The following is a 12234-nucleotide window of genomic DNA, read 5'->3' on the forward strand; positions in this document are numbered from 1 at the left end:
CTGTTGATGTTTGTCTTGTGCCCCAGTATGTGATCGATCCTGGAGAATGATCCGTGTGCGCTTGAGAAAAATGTGTACTCCGTTTTTTTGGGGTTTAGTGTTCTATAGATGACTGTTAAGCCCAATTGCTCTAGGTCCTTATTTAGAGCTTTGGTTTCTTTACTTATTTTTTGTCTTGTTGATCTATCCATTGTTGATAGTGGTGTGTTGAAGTCTCCCACTACGTAAGTGTTTTCTCTGATGTCTGTTTTCAGAGAGGACAACAGTTGTCTGATATATTTTGGTGCTCCTTCGTTTGGTGAGTATATGTTAATGAGTGTTATTTCTTCTTGAAGTATTGTCCCCTTGATCATAATGTAGTGACCATTGGGGTCTCTTTTTATCTTTTTGAGTTTGAAATCTGTTTTATCTGATATAAGTATAGCTGTTCCTGCTTTCTTTTTTGGTCCATTTGCTTGAAGGATTGTTTTCCATCCTTTAACTTTGAGCCTATTTTTATCTTTTGTAGCTAAATGTGTTTCCTGGAGACAGCAAAAGGTTGGGTTTTGTTTCTTAATCCAGGCTGCAACTCTGTGTCTTTTTATTGAAGAATTTAGTCCATTTACATTTAGAGTTAATATTGATATGTTAACATCTGTATTTGCCATTGTGTTTGTCTTTCCTTTGATTTTATTTATTTATTCTTTTAATAACTTTTTTTTTTTTTGGCCTTCTTTCATTGTTATTCGTCCCTCTGAGGTTCTGGCTTTAGGACTCCTTGTAGTATTTTTTGGAGTGTGGGTTTAGTTGCAATGAAATTCCGGAGTTTCTGTTTGTCTGGGAAAGTCCATATTCTTTCTTCAAAGAGGAAGGAGAGCTTTGCGGGATAGAGTATTCTTGGTTGGCATCTGTTTTCTTGGAGTCTGTTGACTATGTCCCTCCACTCTCTCCTTGCCCGTAGTGTTTCTTCAGAGAAGTCTGATGTCAGCCTGATTGGCTTTCCTTTGAATGTTATCTGTTTCTTCCCTCTTGCCAGCTTCATTATTTTTTCCTTGTCCTGGATTCTTGGGAGCTTTACTATTATGTGTCTTGCTGTATTTTTCCTTTCGTCGTGGAAGTTTGGTGTTCTTCTTGCTTCTTGTATATCAATTTTCAGCTCCTCCTTCACATTTGGGAAGTTCTCTTCAATTATTTCTTTGAATATTTTCTCTGTTCCTACTTCTCTCTCCTCTCCTTCTGGTATTCCTATAACTCTTATATTTCCTTTCCTCACGGAGTCAGATAGTTCCCGAAGTCTTTCTTCATTCTTTTTCCTTCGTACTTCTCTTTCCTTTTCTGTTTTGGTTCTTTTTATTTCTGTGTCTTCAAGAGTACTTATTCGTTGTTCCATTTCATCAATTCTGCTTTCATTGCTTTTCCCAGAATTCTTTAGTTCTTCCATTAATTCTTTGATCTCCTGCATTTCTTTTACTTCCCTCTTTAGGGACTCAATTTCATTCTTCTGATCGTTGATTATTTTTCCCTTATCATTGTTTTCCTTTATGACTTCTGTCAGTTTTTTAATCACAGCAATTTTAAATTCTCTTTCTGGAAGGCTCAGAAGTTCTTCCAAGTTACTGTCGTTGCCATCTGGGGGCTGGTTTTCTTTTTGTGGTGTGCTTTTTCTCTGGAGAGTTGCTAGGTTGTGTGTGGTTCTTCTCCTCCCTACAGTCTGTTTTCTAATTTGCCGTATGCGTTGGGACACTGTGTAGTTGGGACTGGCCGGCATCTTGGGTGGGCTTCTCTGCTCCCCCCTGGTTCCTCCAGGAGTCATCTGTCAGTTTCAAGCAGTCTTTATTGGAGAAAGGTACCTGTCATAAAATGCCGATGTGGGGACACACTCCCCTGTGCGCCTGGTCTGCCCCGGCGGTGGGTTCCTGCTCCCCCTCTGGGCTTGGACTGCAGGCCAGAGGGGGTCTGGCATGGGCGAACTTCCCCCGCTCACTTCTGGCTCCTGAGGAAGCCTTCTGCAGGTAGTCTTTACTGAAGAAATGTCCCTGTTCTAAAATGGTGATGTGGGACACACTCCCTGCGCGTACGGTGTCAGGCACACTCTTCTGCGTGCCTGGTCTGCCCGGCTGTGGGTGCTCGCTCCCCCTGTGGGCTCAGACTACTGGTCGGAAGGGGCCCGGCGTGGGCTAACTCCCCTGCTGGCCACTATCTCCTTCAGGAGCCTCTGCTGGCTTCAAGTCGCTAGGTGGCGCCAGAGATCTCTCCTAGAGCCCTTGGGGAGCTGATTTTCCACCCCGTGGGACAGGGAGCAGAGCGGGGATGGTAGGGTACACCTCAACGGCTTTGGGGTGCTGTGTCTGCCTTGTGCCCCACCGTCGTGGGGAACCCACACCCCTAATTTCGTGCCCCGGGTCTCAGTTCCAAAGCCCTCAGTTCCAGGACGCGGGCTGTAGCTCAGATCAGTGGCGCGGGAATGGCGCCTTTTGAATCCCGCTCCCCTGCCTGGGCGCCTGGTTCCTGCTCACTCCGGGAGGGCCTCCGCGCGTCTCCCCGCAAGCCTAGGTCGTCTCCCCGCAAGCCTAGGTCGCAGGCGCGGGGACCTGGGCAGCTGCGATCCGATCCACGCAATCCGCGCCGCTTTCCCCGCACAATCCCGCTCCGCGTCTGTTTTTCCGGCGCGCCGCTTCCGCGCAGGCTTACCGGGCGGCCGGGGCTGTGTCAGCACTGATAAATCTTTAGCTAGGCTAACAATGGAAGCAAGAGAAAATGTATGAATAGAATTAGAAAAAAATGGAAATTACTACAGCAGAAGAAGAATACAAAGAAGAATACAAAGCAGAGAAATACAAAGGTCCTTAGAGCACTGTGACTGACTATGCTAGCAAATTCAATAATCTTTTTTTTTCTTTTTCTCCAAAGATTTATTTATTTATGCTTACAAGAACTGGGGTACAGGCCAGAGGCAGAGGAGGGTGAGAGGATTCACCAGAGACAGAATGGGGAGCAAAACAAGCAGACTGACAAAATATACCACTAAGGGGAGCAGCGGGTGAGACAGGAGAGGTCTGCCGTGCCATGTGGGAAGCTCCGAGGCTGGCAGGGATCGAACAGGCACTGCAGAGGCTGTGGACAGCTTCACAGCGCTGCGCTCAACTGGCTTCACCACCATAGAGTCCCTGCATAGATCTTTAACTTCTTTTATTAGGTTCATTCCCAAGTATTTCATTTTTTTTTGTTTCAATTACATAAGGGATGGTTTTCTTGATTTCTTCTTCTGCAGATTGATTGTGTATAGGAAGGCTACTGATTTTTGAGTGTTGATTTGGAATCCTGCCACTTTACTGAACTGGTTGATTATTTTGAGTAGTTTTTCTGTGGATTTTTTAGGGCTCTCGGTGTTTATTATCATATTGTCTGCAAATAGTGATAGTTTTGCTTCTTCTTTCCCCATCTGCATTCCTTGTATGTTTAGACATAGGTATTGACACTGATTTGGACTGTGGGGCACTTTTAAAATTAAGCCAACAGATTAAAATACAGCAAAAAAAAAAAAAAAACTCAATGTGGTTGATGATGTAAACATTTATGACATCGCACGTGACATTTGTCATTTGAAGTATTTTGAAATATTGTTTAAAACAAAGTTTCCCTAGTCAAACTGTTTGCATCTATTTCCTGATGGAGAGTGAGAAAATGTTCCCATGTAAAAAGGCAAGGGGACAGTCAACATGTACTGTTCTTTAGAATGTTCTTGTTTTAGGACTGGTTTGGGTAAGTCAACAGCATTCTTGCCATAAGCAAAACTGTGTCAGGAGCTCAAGACACAGGAGGGAATTACATTCTAGCATGAAATTCTGAAAACATGTTAGTATGATTTAGGTGCAGTGACACTGTGAGGGGAGGAGAGGATGTGGTTCAGGAAGAAATGTGCAGCACCTGCCTGCAAGGCGGTCAGAAGTGACATGTGGGTTGGAGGAAAGCAAGGTCAGAGACCTGGTAGGCGCATCTGGGGATTCTGCAAGAACAAGAGCAAATACCCCAGGTGGTAACAGGATGTGGCAGAAATGACACCCAAATATCCCAAAATAGATGACAGGATCAAGAAGATGCAGTGCATATACACAATGGAAAATGACTCAGCTATCAAATAAGATAAACTCATGCAATTTGCAGCAACACGGATGGAGCTGGAAGGGGTCATGCTTGGGCAAAATAAGCCAGAAAGAAAAAGAAAAATACCAGATGATCTCACGCATAGCAGAAATTTATAAAACCTAAATAAGGGACCAGGAAATACTAATTATAATTAAGTAAAAATCACAATCAACAGCAACTACAAGCCAGAGACACACTACCATGCGGGGGATGAGGGAGTAGGATCACACAAGGGGGGTGGAAATTATATGGGGACTATAACCAAGGTGAAAATGCACACATTGGCAAAAATGAAAAAGGATGTAAAAATACATAAAATTAAAAACAAAAAAGAAGGGCAGCTCACCCAGCAGGGCTGGACAGGGAGGGGAGGTGGGTGGGGGCAGGTCTGAGGCCAGCGGGGCAGGGAAGCCTGTGCAAAGGGGTTTTGGGGAAGTGTCAAGCCAGTAGGGCCACAGGAAGGCTTGAGGCCAGCGAGCGGATCATCTGATTGATGCTCTCGCTCTTCCCTGGGTGTGGGGGAGGTTGAAGGAAGGGGGGGAACCAGTGCCGGGCCGCAGCCCTGGCCCGTGACGCGCAGCATCCCAGGCTGGTGGGGGCATCGTGGGTTCTCAGAGGCGAGAGGGATGCGGAGCCTCCATGGGGTTTGCAGCCCCTGAGGCTGATGCGGGCGTGGACACAGGCGGCCACAGAGCGCGGACTCCCCCGAGGCGGCCGTGGAGGTTGGGGGGAACGATGGGAACAGGCCTGCGAGTCTGCCCTCGAACACGGGAGAGGACGCGACCTCTCTGTGCGGCAGCCGGGAGCAGCCGCAGTCGCAGCAGGAGCAGCTCGGCCTCTCCCGGCCGCTGCTGGGTCAGGTCCCCGGGGGGCGGGACCAAGAGAACCTGCCCTGGGCGTCCTGTCCCCCGAGAGGTTGACACCCTCCACCCTCCAGGCCTGGGACACATGGCACTGGGGCCACCGACTGACCCCTGAGCCCAGGCTCTGAGCCTCGGGGCTCTGGCCGCGCCCCAGGCTGCTCAGGGGAGACCTGGTCCTCAGCGGATGCTGTGCGTGAGTGATCAGGGTTGGCCTGGCGTGGGGAACCTGCAGCCTGAGCAGCAGCGGACCCCACTGCTCACGCCAACCCACCACTTCCAGAAGCCAGGCCGTTCCCCGCGGGGCGCAGGGCCACAGCATCTGGACCTGGCCTTTGCCAACCTCAGCTCCCCGACCCCAAGTTCGAGCAAAAAGCAGTTTTTTTTTTTTAATAGTCTTTTTTTTTTTAAAGATATATTTATACAAGAAGCGAGGTACAGGCCAGAAGTGTGAGGGTGAGAGGATTCCCCAGAGACAGAGCAGGGAGCAGAACAGGCAGACTGACGAAATACACTGCTGAGGGGCGCGGCGGGCGGGAAAGGAGAGGTCTGCTCGCCTCCCTGGCGGGCCGGGAATCGAACCGGTGCTGCAGAGGTGCGGACAGCTCCACAGCTTTGTGCTCAACCCGCTGCGCCAACGGGAGCCCGAGACGCAGATATTTCCAAGCCAGAAATCTCGGGGGGAGCTGACAAGCCCCAGCTGCCCCCAGCCCCGGCTGAGTCAGGTCAGCGGGTGTCCCCACAGCGCTGGGGGCGGGGCGGACACCCCCTCAGGGCCGCTTTACAGCCTCTGCCGCCCTGGGCGCCGCCCCGGCCTCCGGCCTGCGAGGACGCCGAGGGGCACACGCAGCTCGAGGGCCAAACGGGGGGACCATGTCCCAGAGAGTTTTCAGTGTCGGGGTGTGAAGAGCGGACTCTGCCGCGTCTCATGCTCCCAACATGGTGTCGTTTATTGTGCCCGTGGATGTGTCGTGTCATGTGAGACGCATCAGGGTTTGAGGGGGACTGTGCGGAGAGACCCTAAAAGCCGAAACCTGGGACAGGTGCTCGCGACAGAGGACACGGCCTCGCCAGCGCCCCGCGGGCTTCTGGAACGGGGTGGACTCCAGTCTCCAGGGCGTCTGTCCACACACCTCTTGGCGGGTGCTGTCCCGTGAAGGCTGAATGGCCCCCGGGTGCCCTCTGCCGGGGGCGTGGCCTCTGCTCTGACGCCACAAAGAGCTCTGTGACGTCACCCGCGGAGCCTACTTAAGCCCCCGCGCAGCCCAGACTCGGTGGGAGAGAGAGTGCGTGTTGGTGGATTGGATTGCTTTTGCTTTGTTTGTTTATTTCTTATTCAGTTATTTATTTTAGCTATTTTTATTTAATTTATTTTATTTTTATTTATTTGTTTTTATTTACTTTTATTGTTTGATTTGCTTATTTTTTCTTTTTCTTTTTATTTGTTTTTGTTTTTCATTTTTATTTTTTCATTTCCCCCGTTTTCCCTCGTGCTGTTATTTTTGTGTGTGTTTTCACCCCTTTGTGGTTTGTCTGATTTTTTTCATTTTAGTTGTTAGTTTGTAATTGTTTGTTTGCTTGTGGTTTGTTTTGTCTGTGTTCTTGTTAACTTTAGTGGTTAGTTTGTTATAGATTTTTTAATTATATTTTTAAATATTTATCTTTGTTAATTTTTTGGTTGTGTGTTTTTATTTTTGAGTGCATAGTTAATTAGTATTAGTATTCTAGTTAGGTTAACATAGTTAGTATTTCTGGTAGAGGTAAGTTAGCGTCCTTAGTGTTTCGGTAGAGTAGTCAGCACAGGTAGCATTTAGTTAGTTTCGGGGATCCTTTTCATGTACTACTAGCTCTAGGCTAATAGTGCACTTGTTAATCAGGTAGCGGAGCTAGTGCCGAGGGCTCTAGACAGCCAGGGCCTGCGAGTGTAGGAGCGGGTCCGCCCTCACTGCCCTGATGTACCTGTCTGCCAAGGGAATGGCACAGAGAATGTATGTGATGCTCCACACGCTGGGGGAGGGCACACCCGCCAAGGTCAAGCTGGCGCGGCACCTGCCGACGGGCACGGAGGTGGCCATAAAGGTCATCCCAAAGTCCGGCACGCCTCAGAGGTTCCTGGACCGCGAGGTGGCCTGCATGAAAGTCCTTCAGCACCCGAACATTCTCTAGCTCTTCCAGGTGGTGGACACCAAGGATGAGGGGCTGTTGGTCCTAGAGCATGCGCAGGGGGGTGACCTGCAGCACTACCTGTTGAAGCATGGGCGCCTGGGGGAGATGGAGGCGCGCCGCCTCTTCCAGCAGATCCTTCCCACACTCAGCCACTGCCATGCCCGGGCCGTGGCACACCGGGACCTGAAGCCGGAGAACCCACTCCTGCACTAGCACCGAAACATAAAACTGGCAGACTTCAGGCTCAGTGCCCAGTTCTACGGGGTGGCGCTGCTCAAGACCCCCTGTGGCAGCCCACAGTTCATGGCCCCCGAGATCCTCCGTTGCCAGGAGTACAGTGGCCCCACGGCAGACATCTGGAGCCTGGGGGTGGTCCTCTATGACATGGTCACCGGGGAGCTGCCCTTCGAGGGCACCAGCCTCGGGGAGGTGCAGGCCAGGGTGCTGAGCGGCGTCTACCACGAGCCACACTACCTCTCCCAGCAGTGCCGGGACCTGCTGAGGAAGATGATGACGCTCGATCCACAGAGTCGTAGAAACCTGGACAGCATCATCCAGCACCCCTGGGTGGGGCTGACAAACGGACTCCTGCCCTGCTTCGAGCTGTCCCTGGGCCAGCACAAGGCCGCAATTTAAGCCATGGTCCCCCTGGGGTTCCGGAAAGAGGTCATCGAGAGGGCGCTTTTGGAGTGCAGGTATGACCCTGTGATGGGGACCTACCTCACGCTACTTTCCAGGCAGCGGGTGGACGAGGAGGGGCCAGACCCTACCATCTCCCCCAAGCTCCTCAGTCCCAATGGGGCCCACTGCGCCCCGATACCAGAGGACCACCGGCAGCCTGAGGTCTCGGGCATGAAATCTTGCAGGTGGGACTGTCCCCGAACGGGAACGCCCAGAAGCCCCCCACCACCTCCAGGCCAGGCATCCCGCAGAAGGACGCCAGCATACAGAGCTCTGTCTCCGGCTCAGGGCCCCTGCTGCCGGACGCCTGGAAGCCCAGCATGGCCTCCAGGTCAGGGCCTGTACTGCAGGAGGCCTGGGGGCCCAACACCACATCACTGCCAGGACCCCTAAAGGAGGAAGCCCTGCCGCCCAGCACCACCTTGCTAGGCCCCCAGCTGGAGGGGTCCAGGAAAGCATTAGGAAGACCTCCAGCCCTGCCCCGCAGCTCTCCAGCACCACCCGAATAACCCCAAGAAGGCGCCTCCTGTTCAGCCCACCCCCTGCAGAGACACTGGGCCATGAACACCATTCCCATTTCACCCTTCAGTCCAGCAGAGGCTATAAGGCCAGAGCTCATTGAATCCTTAATAGGATTTTAAAATGTTGCCTTTTCTGTCCACCCTTTGGAAGAAAACACAAGAGCAGAGTTCACCCTGCCGGGGATTAGATGGTCACCAGCACCTCCCTAGAATTCATTTCCCTGCTCCAGGGCAGCCACTCAGTGGCCATAGTGAAAGGAGTACACCAGTGGAGGCCGAGGCCCTGGAGAGGGGTTAGGGGCTGTGCCCAGCCAGAGGGGCCAGGAGCAGCATGAGAACATAGGCGTGGAGCACAGATGTCCACAAGCACAGCAGTCCCAGGAGCGCAGCAGGTAAAGGGCAGGGAGGGCAACAGATCTGTTGAAGCACCTGGAGGGGAACAGAGCAGAGGAAGGGGGGAGAGGTGGGCTTAGGGCAGCTGAGCAGGTGCAGGGCCCGGGATGGGAGTGGAGCTGTACATTCTGAACCTCCAGAAGCCCCAGGGCCAGGGGCTGGGACCCCAGGGCCTTGCTTCCCTATCTTATGCTCTATCCCGTGAGGGCCCTGCTGGTGGCCCTTGGGCACCCGGACGGCGCAGAAGATACAGGAGCTCTTCAAGCTGACTGGCACTGTCAGGGACTGACATACATGGTAGGAAGTCCCCTTCTACTGAGCCCCTTTTCACAACGGTGATTCCAACATTGAGAATTGCTTACCCACCAGTGAGTGGCGCCTCGGTAGGGCCTCCTGGTTTCCATCTGCACTTTGTCACATCTGAGTCCGTGCAGCACTCCCTGGGGGGTGTCACTAAGGAAAGAGCCTCCTCCGTGCTTGGGCTTCAATGGCTCTGCTCTTCCCACGCAGGTCCCAGAGGGCGTGAGGAGGCAGCCGCTCTGGACATACTGGTTCCCACTGCAGGGGCACCTCCAGGTGACCCGCTCTGCCTGCGTGGCCCTGGGGCATGGAGGCATCTAGATGCTCTTTCTCCGCCTGGAGGAGACAGTCTGAAATGGATTGTTTAGTTACAATATCTACCCCAGGACACATTAAAATGGTGTATGAAACTGACCGCGTTTGCTTCCCGCTTATGACTGCACCCACATTTCCAACACGTAGGATGCCAGAGATCTAAATTTCCTTTAACATTCTTGTATCAGCAGTGAAAAGTTTAGAAAATTTAGAAAATTTTGGAAAGCATTTAGAAAATTTTAGAAAAGTCAGAGGGGTCACGTGGTAATAAGACAGTGAGACAGGAGTGTGAAGCAGAGCTAGCTGTGAGTATGGAATTAGGTATTTGCACTATTTTCTTTAGGTGTATGTGCATGTCTTGCACTATGTGCAAGTGTGTGCATGTGAGTCTACATGAGTGTGGCTTGTGTTTGCTTCTATAGGTATGAAGTATTTATATACTTTCTACCATCAGAAAAACACTCCCAGCTATAGAGAATTGGTACGATGTCTTCAAAAATAGGGCTCCCGGATGGCCAGCGGGTTGAGCCCAGAGCTGAGGGAAGTGCTAAATCTCCAAAGTCCCCAATGTGGCTTATTTCTCCGAGTCCACATCTGTAGGGGGTTTAATTCTGCTCCAGTATAACTGTATTTGCAGGTCAGTTAAAGTGTCCCTGGTTTCTTGCCATTGGTCCCTGCTCATGGTGTGTGCCCTGGTCACCCATTTCTCTTTCAGGGGCATCAATGTTGTCCTGCACAGTGTTGTGAGTTTATGGCGGCGGTGAGCCCAGTGTCTTCACTCTGCCTCCATATTGCGCCTCATGCATAACCCAATTATTTTTTGAGACCATAATTACTTTGTAAACCAAAACAACTAAATATAATAAAAAAAAACAATAAAACTGAAAAACTAGAGATGTTAAAAAAATCACATCCAGTGACTTGTATTGAAATTATTGAAAAATTATATACATCATGGTTAAGTGTGGTTCATTCCTGTAATACAAGACCAGTTCAACACTTACATATCAAGTAATATAACAGTTTACATTAAGAGTGAATAAGAAAAAAATTATTACTGTATCAACAGACATAAAAACACTCAATATATTTCAACACACATTCAAAATTAAAAAAAAAAGAGTAAATTCAAAAACCCAGGATTAAAAGGTCTTTCCTTAAACTAATTAAATGTATAAAAGAAAACATGTAACTAACATTACACTTAAAGATGAGCCACCAAATAGATTTCCTCTTCAGATGGAGAAAAAGGCCATTTTGTCCTCTGCCACTATACCAATTCAGAACTGTTGGGCTGTCCTTACTAATATAATAAGTAAAAGAAAGGAAAAGCTATAAAGGGAATACATATTGATATGAAACACTCAATTATATATCCCAGGTAGAAAACCACTACAAAGCTTAAAAAATCTCAGAAATAATTAGCAACTATAGGAAGGTTGCAGGGTATGTAGTCAATATACAAAATTTTATAAGTTTCTCCATAAGCAACACAAATAACTGGGATATAAAATTAAAGAAACATCATCTTTTATAAAAATACTACCCCAAATGAGATACCTAAGCAGGGCCTTCCCTGGTGGTGCAGTGGTTGAGCGCTGGGCTGTGAAGCTGCCCATAGCCTCTGCAGCACTGGTTCCATCCCCGGCCACCAACAAGGTTCCCACAAAGCACACAGACCTCTCCTTCTGACAGCTGCTCCCCTCAGCAGTGTACTTTGTCAGTCTGCCTGTTCTGTTCCCTGCTCTGTCTCTGGTGAATTCTCTCATCCTCCCATGCTTCTGAATGTACCCAGTGCTTGCATAAATAAATAAATAAATAGATAAATCTTTTAAAATAAATAATAAAAACTGAAAAAAAAGAGAAAAAATAAATATGTAAGCATAAATCTAACAAAATTTGCAGGAGACCTATACACAGAAAGCCAACAACAGTAATAAGATGGACCTAGATACAGACCTAAACCTTATTAAAAAATGAACAAACGCAAATTGAGTCATAAACATGAATGTAAAATGCAATACTATAAAACTTCTCGAATAAGACATAATAATACAAATAGATGTGACTTTGGATTTGCTAATAACTTTTTAGATAAAACACTAGAAGCATGACCTATGAAATAATAAGCAGACCTTTGCACTTTATTAAAAGTTTATGCTCTGCAAAAATGATGTTAAAAACACAAGTAACTTATTGGGAAAATACTATGAAGATAGATGCATTTACCAACATGCATTTGTCAAAACCCATAGAACTCACAGCACTAAGAATGACCCTTGGTCTACCAAAATTTTAAAGAATCATTTTGCAAGTCCGGGTATCCCAGAATGTGACACAGATGATGACAATAGAATGTAACTGTATTACATTGTATGACACATGCTTACAGAAAGAGATTTTGGAAAAGATAATGTAGACTCAAAAAGAAGGAAAGAATTCTATGGTTTGCTCTGCTGGAAATATCCTTTACACCCTGGCAAGGCTGCCTGGGCAATAAAGTCAGCAAGACAATAACTTTGTTTGCTTTGAAGAGTTCCTCTGGTGAGAAGCAAAGAAAATGTCCAGAAAGTCCACAGTCCTACCGTGTTTATAAGTTGCTAGACTAAGGAACAAGAGCTATTGGCCTGAGGGACGAGTGTTTCTATGAGGGCACTTGTCAAAATAAGAGATTCCAATAACATTTGTTCCTTACATCTTCCCCCACACAGTAACTCTTACTGTCTCGACTTTGTAAAATCAAATCTGGACTTGCTATTGGTTTTTAAATTGGGGGTTGGAGTCATAGACCTGTCAGAACATTACTACATGTCTAACATAACCTGTGCAATATGATCCATCCCTGGAAGGCATTGAGTTGATTGGTTAAACTG

General features: G+C 48.4%; 1 long non-coding RNA gene across 2 annotated transcripts in view; it reads right to left on the bottom strand.

Moving 5' to 3' along the window:
* Nucleotides 1-2596: 2596 nt before the first annotated feature.
* Nucleotides 2597-12234, bottom strand: part of LOC119250724 (uncharacterized) — a 35828-nt gene continuing 26190 nt past the window's right edge. Inside the window, exons 3-4 of one of the 2 annotated variants that reach the window (XR_008552696.1) lie at nt 9113-9396; nt 2597-2714 (exon numbers count right to left, since the gene is read on the bottom strand). This is a non-coding gene — a long non-coding RNA (uncharacterized LOC119250724). Of the gene's footprint in view, nt 2715-9108; nt 9397-12234 lie in introns of both variants that reach the window. The other variant, XR_008552697.1, reaches the window with a different exon arrangement.

Source organism: Talpa occidentalis, unplaced genomic scaffold, assembly GCF_014898055.3.
Source record: "Talpa occidentalis isolate TD23 unplaced genomic scaffold, MPIMG_talOcc4v2.1 talOcc4.18, whole genome shotgun sequence".
Lineage (NCBI taxonomy): Eukaryota > Metazoa > Chordata > Mammalia > Eulipotyphla > Talpidae > Talpa > Talpa occidentalis.